We start from the raw sequence: 16,021 nt of genomic DNA on the forward strand, positions 1-16,021 counted from the left end.
CGGTTGCATTGCAATTGCGCACCAAACACGTACCCAACGCATACCGTATGCGGATGCTTTCGCGCAGGGATCGAGAACGGTGCGCATAGGGTGCGCGAATCCCCAAAAAATTGAAGAAAAAAAAAACGTTTTGAAAATATAGTTTAAGAAATATTGTAAAAAATATAAAAAGATATATTTTTAAAAAATTACATTTTTAAAAAAAAAAACAATAAAAACTAATTATATTTTTTAATTTTTAAAATAATTAATTGAAAAAATAAGTTAAGAAATGGTGATAAAAAAATATTTTTAAAAACATAAAGGAATTGACAAACTGAAATAGAAATATTTAGAAATCCAATGAAAATCATTAAACATCATAGCTTTAGAGATAAGTTATAGATAGGAATTAGCATTTAAAAAACCTTTGAAATTCACTGAAAAAACCATAGGTTTCATGCATGTTATAGTTAGGAATTGGCATTTAAAAAACCTTAGAAATTCACTAAAAAAAACATAGGTTTCAGGGGCGTTATAGTTAGCTGGACATTTCCCTCGTACAAAACCTTAGAAATTCCCCCGTTATAGTTAGTTCAGCTAACTATAACTCGCGCCCCCGCAATGCACTGCTGATGATGTCACATAGTACATCACTCATGACATGGTCAGTGACATCACTGATGACATCACTGATGACATCTCAAATGACATCACTGATGACGTCATCCATGTGATAAATTAGTGCATCTTCTCACACCCTAATATAACCTTTGATACACCGACTCAAAATTTCAGTCGGACATTCTCAAAACCATAGATACTCCAATACCAATAACTACATACCCACTCATTGACTCTTAGGTCTACACACACATCCACTCACTCACCTGTACAGTCCCTCATACATCACCTAGTACAGGACTATCATATGCATTTATACACCTATATAGACACTCACACACCGCTAATCATCCATAGAGGTACTCACACACCTAGTCAGTCATGCAAATAATTAATCACACTCCCATTTACTCACCTATACAATTATACACACACAAGTTCACTTACTCATAAAGATAGTACCACATTCTTACGCTCTTATACAATTACTGATACAAGCACACACTCATCCATACAGCCACTCTCACAATCACACACTCTCACATATAGCCAGTTATATACTCTTACACACATATATACTGCCTTTCACATATGTAGTTACTCACACATGTACCACTGAGATATACATTCAATCACTAACACACCCATACATACACTCACCCAACCATACAGTCCATTACAGATGCACTCTTAAAACAATGCACCCATAGAATCACCCACTCACACATCTATGCACAGAGTCACACACACCCCACCCACACAAACACTCAGGCACCCATACAGATACTCAGACAACCAATCAATAACCCATATAGACACTCATATAGCTATTCACAAAACCAGGCTGCCACTTATACACCAACAGACAGCTACAGACATTCACACAGTTTAGTCACTAGTCTGCAGTAAGATACGTTTAATGACTCACTTATAGAGTCAGTCACGCACCTACAAAATCATCCATTCACACACTTATACACCCACTCATTCTTCCATAGGCCTTTCCCCATATATATTAAACATATTTAAACTTTACAGAAACACAGATTCACTGGATGACGTCATCAGTGATGTCATCAGTGATGTCATTTGAGATGTCATCAGTGATGTCACTGACCATGTCATGAGTGATGTAATATGTGACGTCATCAGCAGTGCTGTAATGCCCTGAACGTCTCAGGATCGTTTAACAGACACGATAATGAGAACGCAACCACTTGTGAAGGTTTAGTTATTTTAATGAAGGCAAAAATAATACAAGGAATAAACAAAGGTTATAGTCACTGGAATCCTCCAGGCTAAGTACGTTACCAGCCCACAGCACGGATGGTCCTAACCGTCCTCTGCATATACGCCGATCCCGGCGTATGCCAACAGAGGGCAGAAATGAAATGGCCGACAATGCCAATCGGTAGGCTGTGAGGGGCACGAAGAGTGTTGGGGAGAATCGAGGAGTCAGGGAAACACCCAGCCGGGGTCTCTACCTGAAGGGAGCAGCCGCTCAACCTCTTCCTCAGACTGCACCGGGACGCGGAGTCACCTCCTGGTGATGCGTCACCGATACCCCAATCACAAGCAAAGAAGACTGAACCGAGAGCAGCCGCTCGATCGATCCTGTGGACTTCCGAGTCTGTAACGCGGCAAACACCTCCTGGTGTGCGTTACAGCTGGCAGTCCCTGTATCTCTGGTCGGGCTGGGAGTTACGACTCCAACCAGCAAACGCGCCACTGCGCTTTGACTCAGCCGAGTAAAAAAGCGAAGCTCAATGGTTATCCGGTAGAGCTTCCGGGTCCTTCACAGGTGACGATGGGGCAAGACACGGCCCAGGGAGTAACGACTCGACCTACCTCCGTTCTTGCCTTACTGGAGCACCACTCCGGAACACTGCTCTTCACTAAGCAGGTACGTCGGTGTAAACACAATATCCGACAGCCTTGTACCTCCCGGTTCCTCCCTTTATAGGGCGTTGTTTTCCTTGAGTTATGTAACAGCTCTCCTGTTTACATAAGGGCGTGTTTTCCTTGAGTTATGTAACAGCTCTCCTGTTTACATAAGGGCGTGTTTTCCTTGAGTTATGTAACAGCTCTCCTGTTTGCATAAGGGCGTGTTTTCCTTGAGTTATGTAACAGCTCTCCTGTTTACACAACCTCTCAACCGCTAAGCATCCTGGGAGATGTAGTCCATTTTCGCTGGTTACCGTTTTCCTCCCCTCGCATGACAGGAATTCTTGACAAGTGCATTGCGGGGGCGCGAGTTATAGTTGGCTGAACTAACTCTAACGGGGGAATTTCTAGTGTTTTGTACGATGAAATGTCCAGCTAACTATACCGCCCCTGAAACCTATGGTTTTTTTTGTGAATATATATATATATATATATATATATATATATATATATATATATATATATATATATTATCTACTGGCCAGTAGATAGTTATAGTTAGGACCCTGTTTCCATAGGAAATCCGCAACATTCTATTTGGAATAACTTTGGCGCCGGTCGACGAATCCTCGCGAAATTTTCAAAATAGGTGGGGCGCTATGCTCCGCTCCTACCCTGAAAGTCTCGGGGGGATTCGTCAAGCGGGGGCTGAGAAAAAAGGGGGGTCCCAAAACGCGTTTTTCCCATGCATTTTTCCATAGGACCTTTAGACACAGCTACAGCCCGAACGGCTGAACAGAGTTACTTGAAATTTGGCAGAGAGGTAGTCCTCAGGTCAAGGAAGTGCCTTTTGTAGGTTTGGTATAAATCTGTTCAGTAGATCCTGAGAAAATAGCATTTAAATCAATATATATATCTGTGGCAGCTTACGGTGCGCTTACCGTGCGCTTACGATAAGCTTACCGTACGCGTACGGTGCCGTGCGCGAGCGCGATTCTGATTGGCTGTTAGATCTAAGTAATCATTCGAATCGGTCGAAACCAGGAAGCGGCGGCCGCTATTTTCTCTCTCGCACTCTGAGTGAGGCAGCAAAAACAAAGGCAAAAAACATCTAAAGGGGCAATGTATTCAGTTCCTAACCACCTAGCATTGATGATGGTGTCCCCAAAGAACCCCCAAGGCCAAAAATTCAATTTTAATTTTTTTCGAAAAATCGCCGATTACGCTTACCGTACGCGTACGGTAAAAATTATTAAAAAAAAAAAACTATCCACACCCCGTGTTCTTTTGTGCATGGCATATCATCGTCAAAGGAATATATAAATGATTACCTTTCACAACGAAGCGCATAATATGTCCTCCATGTGCGCACGGTGCGCGAAGCGCATCGTGCGTACATGGCCCATCCCGCGTAACGTGCGTTAACTGGGCGCGCACGCCACGAATGGCGTAAAGTAACTTAGCATTTAAAAAACCGTACAAATTCACTGAAAAAACCATAGGTTTCACACACGTTATAGTTAGGAATTAGCATTTAAAAAACCTTGCAAATTCACTGAAAAAACCATAGGTTTCACACATGTTATAGTTAGCGGAAATTTTAATCATAAAAAACCATTGAAATTCCCCCGTTATAGTTAGTGCAGGCAACTATAACTCACGCGACCGCAATCCTCTGCTGATGCTAATACTGTATTTAGACACTTATTTGCCCATGTCTTCTTCCATTAAATTTTAGCTATACATATATTGCAAATATTTTTTTTTCATAAAGACACATATGTCATCAGCAGAGGATTGCGGTCGCGTGAGTTATAGTTGCCTGCACTAACTATAACGGGGGAATTTAAATGGTTTTTTATGATTCAAATTTCCGCTAAGTATAACATGTGTGAAACCTATGGTTTTTTCAGTGAATATATATATATATATATATATATATATATATATATATATATATATATATATATATATATATATATATAGGTAGTTATAGTTAGGACCAAGTTTTCATAGGAAGAGCATTTTTTGTTTTGCTTGTAACTTTGGCATCATTTGATGAATCTTCATGAGATTTTCCAAACTAATTCTTTGTTCATATCAGCTCCTATGTTGAAAGTTTGGGGGTGATTCGTCAAGGGGGGCTGAGAAATAAGGGGGGTCCCAAAACGTGTTTTCTCCATGTTAATTTCCATAGGAAACTTTAGACAAGGCTACAGGTCGAACGGGTGAACGGAATTACCCCAAATTTGGCAGGGAGAAGGGTCTTGGTCTAGAAAGCACACCTTTGTTTATTTGGTGTAAATCCGTTAAGTAGTTTTGGAGAAATATCTAAATTTACAGATATCGATATTTGGGAATTCTGCCATCTGATTGGCTGAGGCGTTACGAGCACGAGCTTGCTGCTTATTGGCTGTGAGCGGTGCAAGCGGTTGCAACTGGGAAGTGTTGGCAGCCATTTTGTGATTCTGTTGAAGCGAGTAAGGGGAAAAAAGGGCAAAAAAAGTAGGAAAGAGGAGGGTAGGAGCACTGTAACCTCTGTGTGGTGTTTAGGGTGTGCTATACAGGGAGTGCAAAGCGAACTACTCATCCCTACCGGTCTGAAAGTGCTGGGCTACGGAAATTAAGTGAGGTATTGCCTAGAGTCTGATGCTGCTAAGGTGAGCTGCTGCAGGACTCGGGGATTAAAGCGTGAGCCCAAACTTGTCTTATGCTGTGAAGTCATGTGCCCTGGCCGCTGCACCACACCTGTGAAAGTAGTGTCAGCATGTGTTTATACCTACTAGGACGAACTACTGACCCCTACTGGTCTGAAAGTGCTGGGGTTCGGAAAATATGGGAGGTATTAATCTAGAGTCTCATGCTGCTAAGCTGAGCTGCTGCCGGACTCAGGGATGAAAGCGCGAGTCCAAACTGTGTGTCATATGCTGTGAAGTCATGTGCTCTGGCCGCTGTGCCACATCTGTCCAAGTAGTGTCAGCATGTAGTTATACCTACTCGGAGGAACTTTTGTTTCGAACATTGTAACTTGTGTATGGTGCTTAGGGGTTGCTATACAGGGAGTGCAAAGGTAAATTTGCGCGTATCAAATCAATTCGGTATTCGTAAAGTGCAAACTACTCACTCGGACGGGTCTGATGGTGCTGGGGGCGTAAGCTGAGCTGCTGCCGGACTCTGGGATAAAGCAGCTGAACTACTGACCCCTACTGGTCTGAAAGTGCGGGTACAGAAATTAAGTGAGGTATTGCCTAGAGTGTCATGCTGCTAAATTGAGCTCCTGCTGGACTCGGGGATGAAACCGTGAGCCCCAACTGTGTGTCCTATGCTGTGAAGTCATGTGCTCTGGGCGCTGTGCCACACCTGTCCAAGTAGTGTCAGCAATATTGTATAAGTAGTAGGAGAAAGTTTTGTTTGGAACATGGTAACTAGTATATGGTGCTTAGGTGGTGTTATACAGGGAGTGTGAAGGTAAATCAATACGGTATTTGTAAAGGGCAAACTACTCACCCCTATGGGTCTGAAGGCCCTGGAGGCCGGCGTGGAAATTATGTGAGCTATTAAGTGAGCTATTGCTCAGAGTAACCTGGTGCTGAGCTGAGCTGCTGCCGGAGCAGAGGATTAAACCATGAGCCCTGTGCTCTGAACTCCTGTTTTCTGGCCCCTGCAGCACACATGTCCAAGTAGTGTCAGCATGTGTGCATACGTATTAGGAGAAACTTTTGTTTTAAACAGTGTGACGTCTGTAGGGTGATTAGGCGATGCTACAGAGGGAGTGTGAAGTCCAATTCTGCCATTTCCAATCAATCCGATATTTGTAAAGTGCAAATTACTCACTCGTATGAGTCTGCAGGCACTGGGGGCCGGCGTGGAAATTAAGTGAGCTATTGCCCAGAGTCACATGGTGCTATCCTGAGCTGTCGTTAGAGCCGGTGATCAAAGCGAGAGCTCTGTGCTCCAAAGTCAGATGGTCTGGCCGCTGCGCCACAGCTGTGTGGGGAATACATTTTGGCGAGGGTCCGGGAGTTGCCGTTACCTGGCCCTAAAATAGCGGGCCTAAGTTGTCAGCTATAGGGTGGCTCTAAAAGGAGCCCTTATTATCTTTAGTTGGAGCTACATGTAGGTGCGGATGCACAACTTCAGGTTATTCAGAATAACTCTGTTTCCTTGATCTGTGAAGTGTACTCCATCACTTCTGTAGATATGAGGCATATCAAAACATATGTTGTTGTAGATCGACCCCATTCTATGGTCTCTGAAGTATACAGACACAGCTTTGTTGAAATTTTTCCTAGATTTTTCAATCTGAGGACAACATTAGTTTGACCATTTCCACTTCTGTCTTTGGCATATATTGGAATATACAAAGACAGTTTGAGGCAAAAGTAACATCAGTTGTGCAAAGGTGTCTTTCATAAGCATTTCCAAACCTACCCCAGTCAATGTGCCTAGGTCATTTCCACCACAATACACAATCATGAGGTCAGTGTGTGGAAGATACAAATAGGTTTTAACCAAAGGTAGCAATTGGTGCCACTTCAATCCTCTCTGTGCAAACCATTTAATGTCCACATTTTGTAAACCTAGGTCTAAGTCAATACGTCTCTGTTCTGCATACCTCTTGCACCAGAAAACATAGCTATGTCCTATGATCCACACTAGCGTTTTTAATGTATGGCTGGAAGGTATGGAAAGATGTCTGTAGCTCATGCAGTTTCTTCGTAGAGTAAGAGATATGTTTAAAGATGGGGAAAAATCTTTTTTTTCCCCACAGAAAACGATAATTGATTGGAAGATAAGAAGCATTGGGTACTAAAAAACTAGGGTGCATATTAGTTGCGTGAAAATGCATGTTTGTCATTGGTTAATAAAGAGCAGTCTAAACGTGGAGTACATATGATAGGATGAAATGTGCTCCGCTCAACCAGACGTGCTACTTGCATTTGGAAGGTACATTTGGAACTTAAAACAATGGTGGACTTTTAACCCGCAGGTGCTGTTAAATGTTGGAGAATATGCTGGGGAAAAAAACCTTACGTTTAAAAAAAATTTGAACTTTTAACCTGCAGGTGTCGTAGAATGTTCCAGAAAGTGTGGTGGTAAAATAGGTTGAACTTCTGACCTGTATGTGGCACGGTATATTAAGTAGCTTTTCATATGGAAAATTCAAAAATAACCAATGGAGATACGTTTTGGAATGTCGATGAAGGAATGAAGTATTCTGATTTGTTCTTTACATGTATTTATATGCGGAGCGACAGAGAAATTGTGCCATTACTGGTTCCATTCTTGATGAGAGCAGAGCATTACATGTACTGTGTGACAAAGAAAGAATTGCATGCGTGTGTGACATTTGAAATCTGCATACCAACTACAAAGGTGAGGTAGAAATGAACAAGGTGTGTTATGTGTTCTGTAGTAGTGATTAAATATTTGAGGTGATATTTTTAAGTTTGAAAGTATTTTTTATTTCAAAACAATATACTGTTAATAAAGTGTGGTGTTTCATATTGGTTATAAAATATGCATATAAAGTTTGACCTGTTGTTAAATAAGTACTTTAGATATGTTTAGGAATTTTTCACAAAGAATAAGTGTAGTCTGTCATCTTTAACCCCTTCAGTGCCCGCCCCTTTCCCCGCCCAGTGCCGGCCGTTGCATTAGCGGGCGGGGTCTATGACGAGCTGGACTCGTCATGGGCACAGCGCCACCGCGGCCCATGACGAGTCCAGCTCGTCATGGGCACTGAAGGGGTTAAAGGACTGTATGGTTTTGAAAATGAGGTACAGCGTTAATTTGGGTTTGCTAATGTATTCAGGCGAGATAAACAATATGTCCCGCGTTTGCAAATTATACTTTTTGTGGAAATAGTGGGGGGGTGGGGGGGTAGGAGCTGTATGTGTTAATAATTTAAAAGCGATAAAACCAAACCCAGAAATGTTATGTGGACAGGTTGTGGTCTCATTTTTGACACTGAGAGGTAGATTTGAATATAAGTGGAGGTAGGTTGTTATACTGTGAGGTCATCTACAGTGTTTGGAGATTACATGGAGAGGAGATGGAGATAGTAAAAGTGATACGTTCCATAGTTTGAATCATTTGATCATAGGTTGAGATATAATATGAACATGGTTTCTGGTTTGCATTTGGGTATAGTTAATAGTTTTAGTAGTTTCTGACCAGTGAATAATAAAAAGGTAGATATACTAAAATATATGGTAGTAAACGTATTAATGATTGTCTGTTCTTATGAAATAGAAGTGGTTGGGGAGTGTTTCTTTAGAAGAGATGTTTTATAAATGTGTGAGAGATAAAAAAGAAATGAAAATGTTCAGTATATTTTCTGTATGACTTTCTTGACATTAGTAAACTACATGTGATACTAATTGTCTGGTTGTGTCCCTGTGCTGAATATACGTAGGTGTTTAAGTGGTCTGGGTTTTACCGGTGCTCCGCTTCACTATCCCTTTTGAGACACTCTTCAATTTTTTCATTCCATTTAATGTTCTTAATATACATACAGTAAAGGGACAGTATATCAAAAGTTTGGAAATTAGAACTTTGTTTACTCTCCCCATCGCCTGCTATACACTCTACAGAGTGTTTAAACGACTTTAGTAACATACAGATGTCTGGCTAGTAAAGGTGGTGTAGTGCCACTGGGCCCATTTATAAACCGTGCTATGGGATGGTTTATGTTTTACCCGCCAATTTGCATGTTTGAATACTTTTTGCTGATAAGCATTCCGGCAGACACCTGTTAAAATTAACCCCGTGTATGGGTATAGTGGCGCTACTAGGAATGGTGGGGGTCTCTGTTTGATTTCGTACGGTTAAGCAAGGGCGGGGATGGGGGTGGGGGAGGTGGGTATGTTGGTGATTAAAACACAGACTTTAGTAACGTGCAGATGTCTAGCTACTAAAGGTGATTATTAAATTATTATTAAATGAAATTTGTAGAGCGCACTGACACCATGGGTTTCCTGGCGCTATAGGACAAAGGTGATACACAATCTGGGGTTAATGCAAGGTTAGCAGGGTGAGGGAAAGAGAAAGGTTTTGAGCAGCTTCCTAAAATGAAGGAGGGAGCTGCTCGATTTGATGATCAGGGGAAGGGAGTTCCAGAACTTCGGTGCCAAAAGGGCGAACCTTCGTCCGCCAAATTTGTTGGTTCTGGTTTTGGGTATGACAAGTGATTTAAGATGAGCAGAGCGAAGATTGCGATTTGGACAGTAGGGAGTGATAAGGGAAGTCAGGAAAGCAGGGCTGGGGCAGTGGAGGGCTTTGAACGTGAGGCAGCCCAACTTGAAGGCCACCCTCTGTTCTATGGGCAGCCAATGTAGTTTATGCATCAGAGGTTTGGCAGATTGCCATTTTGGAGATTTGAAGATGATACGAGCTGCCTGGTTTTGGACCACCTGAAGGCGGTGGAGAAGGGTTTTGGGAAGTCCGTGGTAGATGCAGTTGGAAAAGTCCAAGCGGGAGAGCACAAGAGATATGATAACTTGAATCAGAGCAAGTGGGGGGAGCAGGTGACTGACCTTCCGGATCTTTCTGAGTTGGAAGGAACAGGATGAAATCATCGAGCCGACATGAGGTCGGAGAGAGAGTTCGGCGTCGATAGTCACGCCGAGACTTTTTACAGAGATCGAAGGGGTCGGTGGGAGGCCCAGTTCAGTGGGCCAGAACTGGGTTCCCCAGAAAGAGGGGCTGGAGCCCGGGAGAAGAAGCTCGGTTTTCCCGGGGTTCAGCTTCAATTGGTTGGAATTCATCCAATCTTGGATGTGGAGCATAACGGAGTGAAAGTTATCTATCGCATTGGGGGAGTTGAGTGGAAAGATGATCTGCAGATCGTCGGCATAGTTATAAACTGTGATGTCCCTGATACGGAGTGAGTGGAGTAAGGGCCGAAGGTATAGATCGAACAGTAAAGGTGACAGGGAGGAGCCCTGGGGAACTCCGCAGGTTGTGGGGGTCTTGGGTGCTGTGTAGGGGCCCAGCCGGATGGCTTGGGTTCTACCAGACAAGAAAGACCGGATCCAGCTGAGGGCAGGGTCCTGGATGCCAGCCTGTTCGACACGGTTGAGCAAGATGTTATGGTCAACCGTGTCGAACGCGGCCGAGAGTTCCAGGAGAACGAGGGCCTGGGGGGGTCCCTGAGTCGGCATTTCTCCTCAGCGTGTCGAGAACAGCTAAGATGACGGCTTCAGTAGAAAATGAAGGCCTGAAGCCGGCCTGATTAGGCTCCAGGTAGCAAGAGGTCTCAATAAAGTTGGAGAGGCATCTAGTGACATGTGCTTCGAGAAGTTTTGAGAAATAGGGCAGAAGCGATATGGGGCGATAGTTGGAGAGTTCCGCTGAGTCCGCGCAAGGTTTTTTAAGTAGCGGGACTAGGATGGCCTCTTTGAAGGATCTGGGAACAGTACCTGTGCTGAGCGAGCCATTCAAGAGAGGTAGGATGCATTCAGGTAAGGAATGACATACACTTCGTAGGACTGAGGGTGGGCAGCCATCGTTCGGGGAACTTGATTTTATCCGGGACGCAAGCTGTACTAGGGAAATAGGGTTGATAGGGGGGAATTCGGTGAAGGCGGAAGGGTTGTTAAGGGGAGTTTCCGGAGTGGTGATCTGAGGGACGGTGGAGATCGATGCCTTGATTTTATTAATTTTATCGACGAAGAAGAGGTTGAGAGCGTCGTAAGTTTCTTGGGTGGGGTTTTGGCCTGGGAGGGTTCTGTCGTCAGATGTCAGTTCGTTCATGATTTTAAAAATCTCTTTAGATTTGTTGACCGAAAAAGAGATTCGGTCAGAAAAGTGAGTTGATTTGGCTGAGAGTATTGCGATTTTGTAGTCTCTGCGGGCTGAGGTGTATTGTTATCTGGCTGGTTCGGAGTAGTTGCGTCTCCATGCCCTTTCTAGCTGACGTACCTTCAGTTTAAATTTTTTGAGGTCGTCTGAGAACCAGCAGTGGGAGTTATGGTGTCTGGTCGGGGGGAATTTGATTAAGGGGGCAAATTGGTCACTGGCTGACTGCAGCCAGAAGCATATGTCACTTTCTAATTTGTCAATGTTGGTACGCGAAACGAGGGCAGGGCGGGTGTCTGAGAGAGTCACAAGAAATCCTTCGGAGTCATAGGCGTTCCATTTGCGAGATAGACCACCGGCCATCAATGGGGTGGGGGGATTGCCACTGATCGTAAGGGTGGTATCTATTAAGTGGTGGTCTGACCAAGTACAGGGTGAGACGGAGGGGGGAGAAAGAGTTAGGTTTTGGGTCCATATTTGGTCTAAAATGTGGCCCTTAATATGTGTAGGCGAGGTGATTTGTTGAGACAGGTTGAGACTAGTGAAAGCCTCGAAGACCTCCAAGGCGTGGGGCCCAGCGTTGATGTCATTAAACCAATAATTAAGGTCGCCGAAAAGGGCGAATCTGGGGTGAGAAGTGAGAAGGTTGATCAGCTGATCGGTCAGAGTGGCCGCGAAGGAAGGCATCGGTTGGGGGGGCGGTAAAGAAGAAGGAGAGTTAAGGCCCCGCTATCCGTTTTTAGGCAGAAGGTAAGGTTATCTACTTCCAGGAGTGAGATGGATGGAGTAGAGATGAAGTTAAGGCGTTTGGAGATTATGGCCGCTACCCCGCCCCCAGGGCGGTTTCCAGGCCGATCGGCGTGGAGGATGTAATAGTCTGGGGGGAGGGCCGCCAGAATGTCAGGAAGCGAGTCCGCAGTCAGCCAAGTTTCAGTGAGCAGGAGGACGTCCGGTTTCTCGTTGGATAGAAGGATGAAGATGTCGGCGTGATGTTTAACCAAGGAGCGGGTGTTTAGATAAAGAACTCTGATGGTGGTATTGCTCTTGGTAGGCTGGGTAGGGGGGGTGGCCCGATTGGTGGGGCGCCGATCAGATGGGGAGATACCGGTCATGGAGATGCGTCTGATGGTAGAAGGGGAGGGAGTGAGGTTGGGGAGTTGTAGATCCCTCAGGGAGTCGGCCGAGTAAGTGATGGTATGGCCGGCCTGGCTGACCCCTGGGCCCGGTCTGGCACGGACAGGCGCAGACGGGCTTCCCTTTGGCGCACCTTCGGCGCGCTGGCGGCACGCCCGCTGCGCTCGCCCGCTGGGCGTTCGGGGAATGCACATTGATATAGTGTGTGATGGGCGTGGCCTCGTAAGAGTGGGCGTGGCCAAGGTCTTGGCACGAGGATGGCGTCAGTGTCGATCTCAACCGGCAGCAGCGCTAATATCCACTGTGCGGGGGAATTTGGCAGAGTGCAGCTTAGAAAAGTGCCCAGAAGTAAGTGGATTACAAGTAAAATTACACAAAATACAGTGGTTTTAAAAGCAATTTAGGGAGCGTTTCCTCCCGGCTGTGCCTCAGGAGTGATCAATGTCCTATGGCGTGCTAGTTGTCAGCGCGGCTTATATAGGTGGGGCGGAGTGGGCGTGGCCTCGTAAGAGTGGGCGTGGCCAAGGTCTTGGCGCGAGGATGGCGTCAGTGTCGATCTCAACCCGCAGCAGCGCTAATATCCGCTGCGTGGGGGAATTTGGCAGAGTGCAGTTTAGAAAAGTGCCCAGAAGTAAGTGGATTACAAGTACAATTACACAAAATACAGTGGTTTTAAAAGCAATTTAGTGAGCGTTTCCTCCCGGCTGTGCCTCAGGAGTGATCAATGTTCGCTGATGAACTTGGAGTTGTGATAACCGACTGAAGCTCTTCACACATTCACTGCAATGGTACGGTTTTTACCCCATGTGTGTTTGCTGATGATCTTTTAGGAGTGCTAAATGACTAAAGTTCTTCACACATTCATTGCAATTGCACGCTGCTTCTCCTGTGTGTGTTTGCTGATGGCTCTTTAGTAAGGATGACAAACTAAAGCTCTTGCTGCTTGTATATGATTTTTCTTTCTTGGTTAGTGTCTCTGGGTCGGGTTTATATTTGTCTGCATCCTATGACTGCGTTTCCTGAGGAGCTAACATGGTTGATAAAGCACTTGTGTTATTCTCACATTCCCTGTATGTGTGTGGTATTTTGGATGGTTGATTTCAGATTTCACAATGAAATACAAGACTCACCAACTACATATATTATAATTGTGACAAGTAAAGCTTCTTTGTAGGGGGTTATGTCTTTAGATTGCGGAATGGTTTTGCACGTTTATGAGTGAATTAGTCTTCCTTCTGGTTGAAGCAAATTGGGACAGTCTGTTGTAGATTAGAGACCCTCTCTTTCCTTTACCCTTCAGTTGCCTGGCTCCACTCCCTTGTGCTTTTCTCTTGTTCTTGTGGTTTGGGCAGAAAGAGTTTACAATACACCTAGCGTACTGAATGGAGGTCTGACATCATTACAGGAAGCAGAGCAATGCTATATCCACTTCATACCGAACACATGATCAAAGCTGTTGGTGGAGGCCTTTTTATTCAGGAAGTGGGTTGTCAGTGTTGTTGCCTTAATTTTCTAGAGGTCATTTCTTAGTCCTGTTGCATGGAGGTGCACAACTTAGACTCTTATATCCGCTGAATTGCTCTGGACTGCCTCTTCCAGGATCTATCAGTTTATGTTCAGGTTCCTCAGTCTCAATGCAGATCTTTTCCTGAATACTGGAGCTCATTTTTTCTAACCACTTTTTTTCAGATTTGCACGATAACTGTCATTATTCACGATCATTTTGGCATTCAAGGCTGGTTTCCTGAGGAGAAACCTGTGCAGACATTTCCTGGCTCTCTCTTCCTCGTAGGGCTGGGGTGGGGAAGGTGCAGATTTGGGGTCGGGGGGAGGAAGGGTGTCTGTGAGGGTCTGAAGATGAAGATAACTGCTTAGACAAGGCGTCCTTCCTCCTCTGCAGCAGGTTGGACACCTGGTGATGTAGTACCACTGGGACCATTTATAAAGCACCCTATGGCATGGTATATGTTTTACCAGCAAATTTGCATGTTTTAATACGTTTTGCTGATGAGCGTTTCGGGAGAAATCTGCTGAAATTAAGCCTCTGTATGGCTATAGTGGCGCTTCCAGGTTTGCTGGGGCTCTTTGTTTTATTGCGTAAAGTTAAGCAAGGGCGGGTGTGGAGGTGGTGTAGTGGTACTGGGACTATTTATAAACCGTCTTATGGTATGGTGTATATTTACTTGCAAAATTGTAGGTTTTAATACCTTTTGCTAATGAGCGTTCTGGCAGACACCTGTTGAAATTAAGTCTATGTATGGCTATAGTGGCGCTAACGGGAGTGCTGGGGCTCGTTGTTTGATTTCGTAAGGTTAAGCAAGGGCAGGGGTGGGGGAGGTGGGTATGTTGCTGATTATAACACAGACATGTGTAACGTGCACATGTGTAGCTAGTATAGGTGATGTAGTGCCACTGTGTCCATTTATAAAGTGCTCTGTGGCATGGTATATGTTTTATCAGGAAATTTGCATGTTTTAATACCTTTTGTTGCTGAGCGTTCCGGCAGACACTTGTTGAAATTAAGTCCCTGTATTGCTATAGTAGCTCTACCAGGTTTGCTGGGGCTCTTTCTTTGATTTCGTAAGCTTAAGCAAGGATGGGGATGAGGGTAGTGTAGTGGCACTGGGCCCATTTATGAACCGCTTTATGGTATGGTATATGTTTTACTCGCAAATTTGCATGTTTTAATACCTTTTGGTTATGAGTGTTCCAGCAGACAGCTACGCAAATCACACAACATTTCTGTGGATAACAAATCTTCATGCTGATAGACACTCTTGCAATGTGGTAGAAGGCTGCCAGCGTTGATGGCAAATTATGAAACTTGGTGCCATTGTAGATTTAAATGGAAGCTTGGACCTTTCTTTGTTACTATGGTGCAGTCAGGGCTTTAAGTGGGAAAAAAAAAAGTGGGGGTGCTCTAAAAGGGGCGGGGCAAACCTCTGAAAGGGGCGTGGGCTATCCAAGTAGGGGCGTGGTCTAAATAAAGATAACTAGCACTGTGTGCTTAAGAACATCCCCTCCAATTATCCTACCTTCGGAAAACACACTCTTTAAAGGATTTCCCTTCCTCCTACAATGTGGCTCACCTAGCATGATGTCTCCACTTCTCAGTAGTGAGCAAAATGAGCATGTGCACATCGATGTGCATGCTCTCACTGCAGTCCAATAAAAAAAAAGAAAACTGACTACCTTTGTGAGGGCCGAAAATAGAGCACGATAGAGACCCGTTTCGAGGCCCCCTGAAAATAACTGCCGGTGCTCAGACCCGGCCCACTTAAAGCCCTGCATCCATCCATCCTAAGCACTGCGCCATCCAACCATCTTTCAATTCATCCATACATTCCTACCTACATACATACATACATATGTCCCGGCACTTATCCTAAGCATCTATCAGCCCACTCGCCTATGGGAAGCAGTGTGCCATCCATCCAGCCATACGCCCATATATCCAGACATACATCTGTCCCAGAACCAATCCTAAGCATCTATCAGCCCACCCGTCTATCCAAAGTACTGGCCCATGCATCCATTCATCCTTCCTTCCATTCATTCATACATCCATCCATCTAGCTATCCATTCATCCATCTGACC

The sequence above is a fragment of the Triturus cristatus genome, chromosome 11 (assembly GCF_964204655.1).
Source record: "Triturus cristatus chromosome 11, aTriCri1.1, whole genome shotgun sequence".
NCBI lineage: Eukaryota > Metazoa > Chordata > Amphibia > Caudata > Salamandridae > Triturus > Triturus cristatus.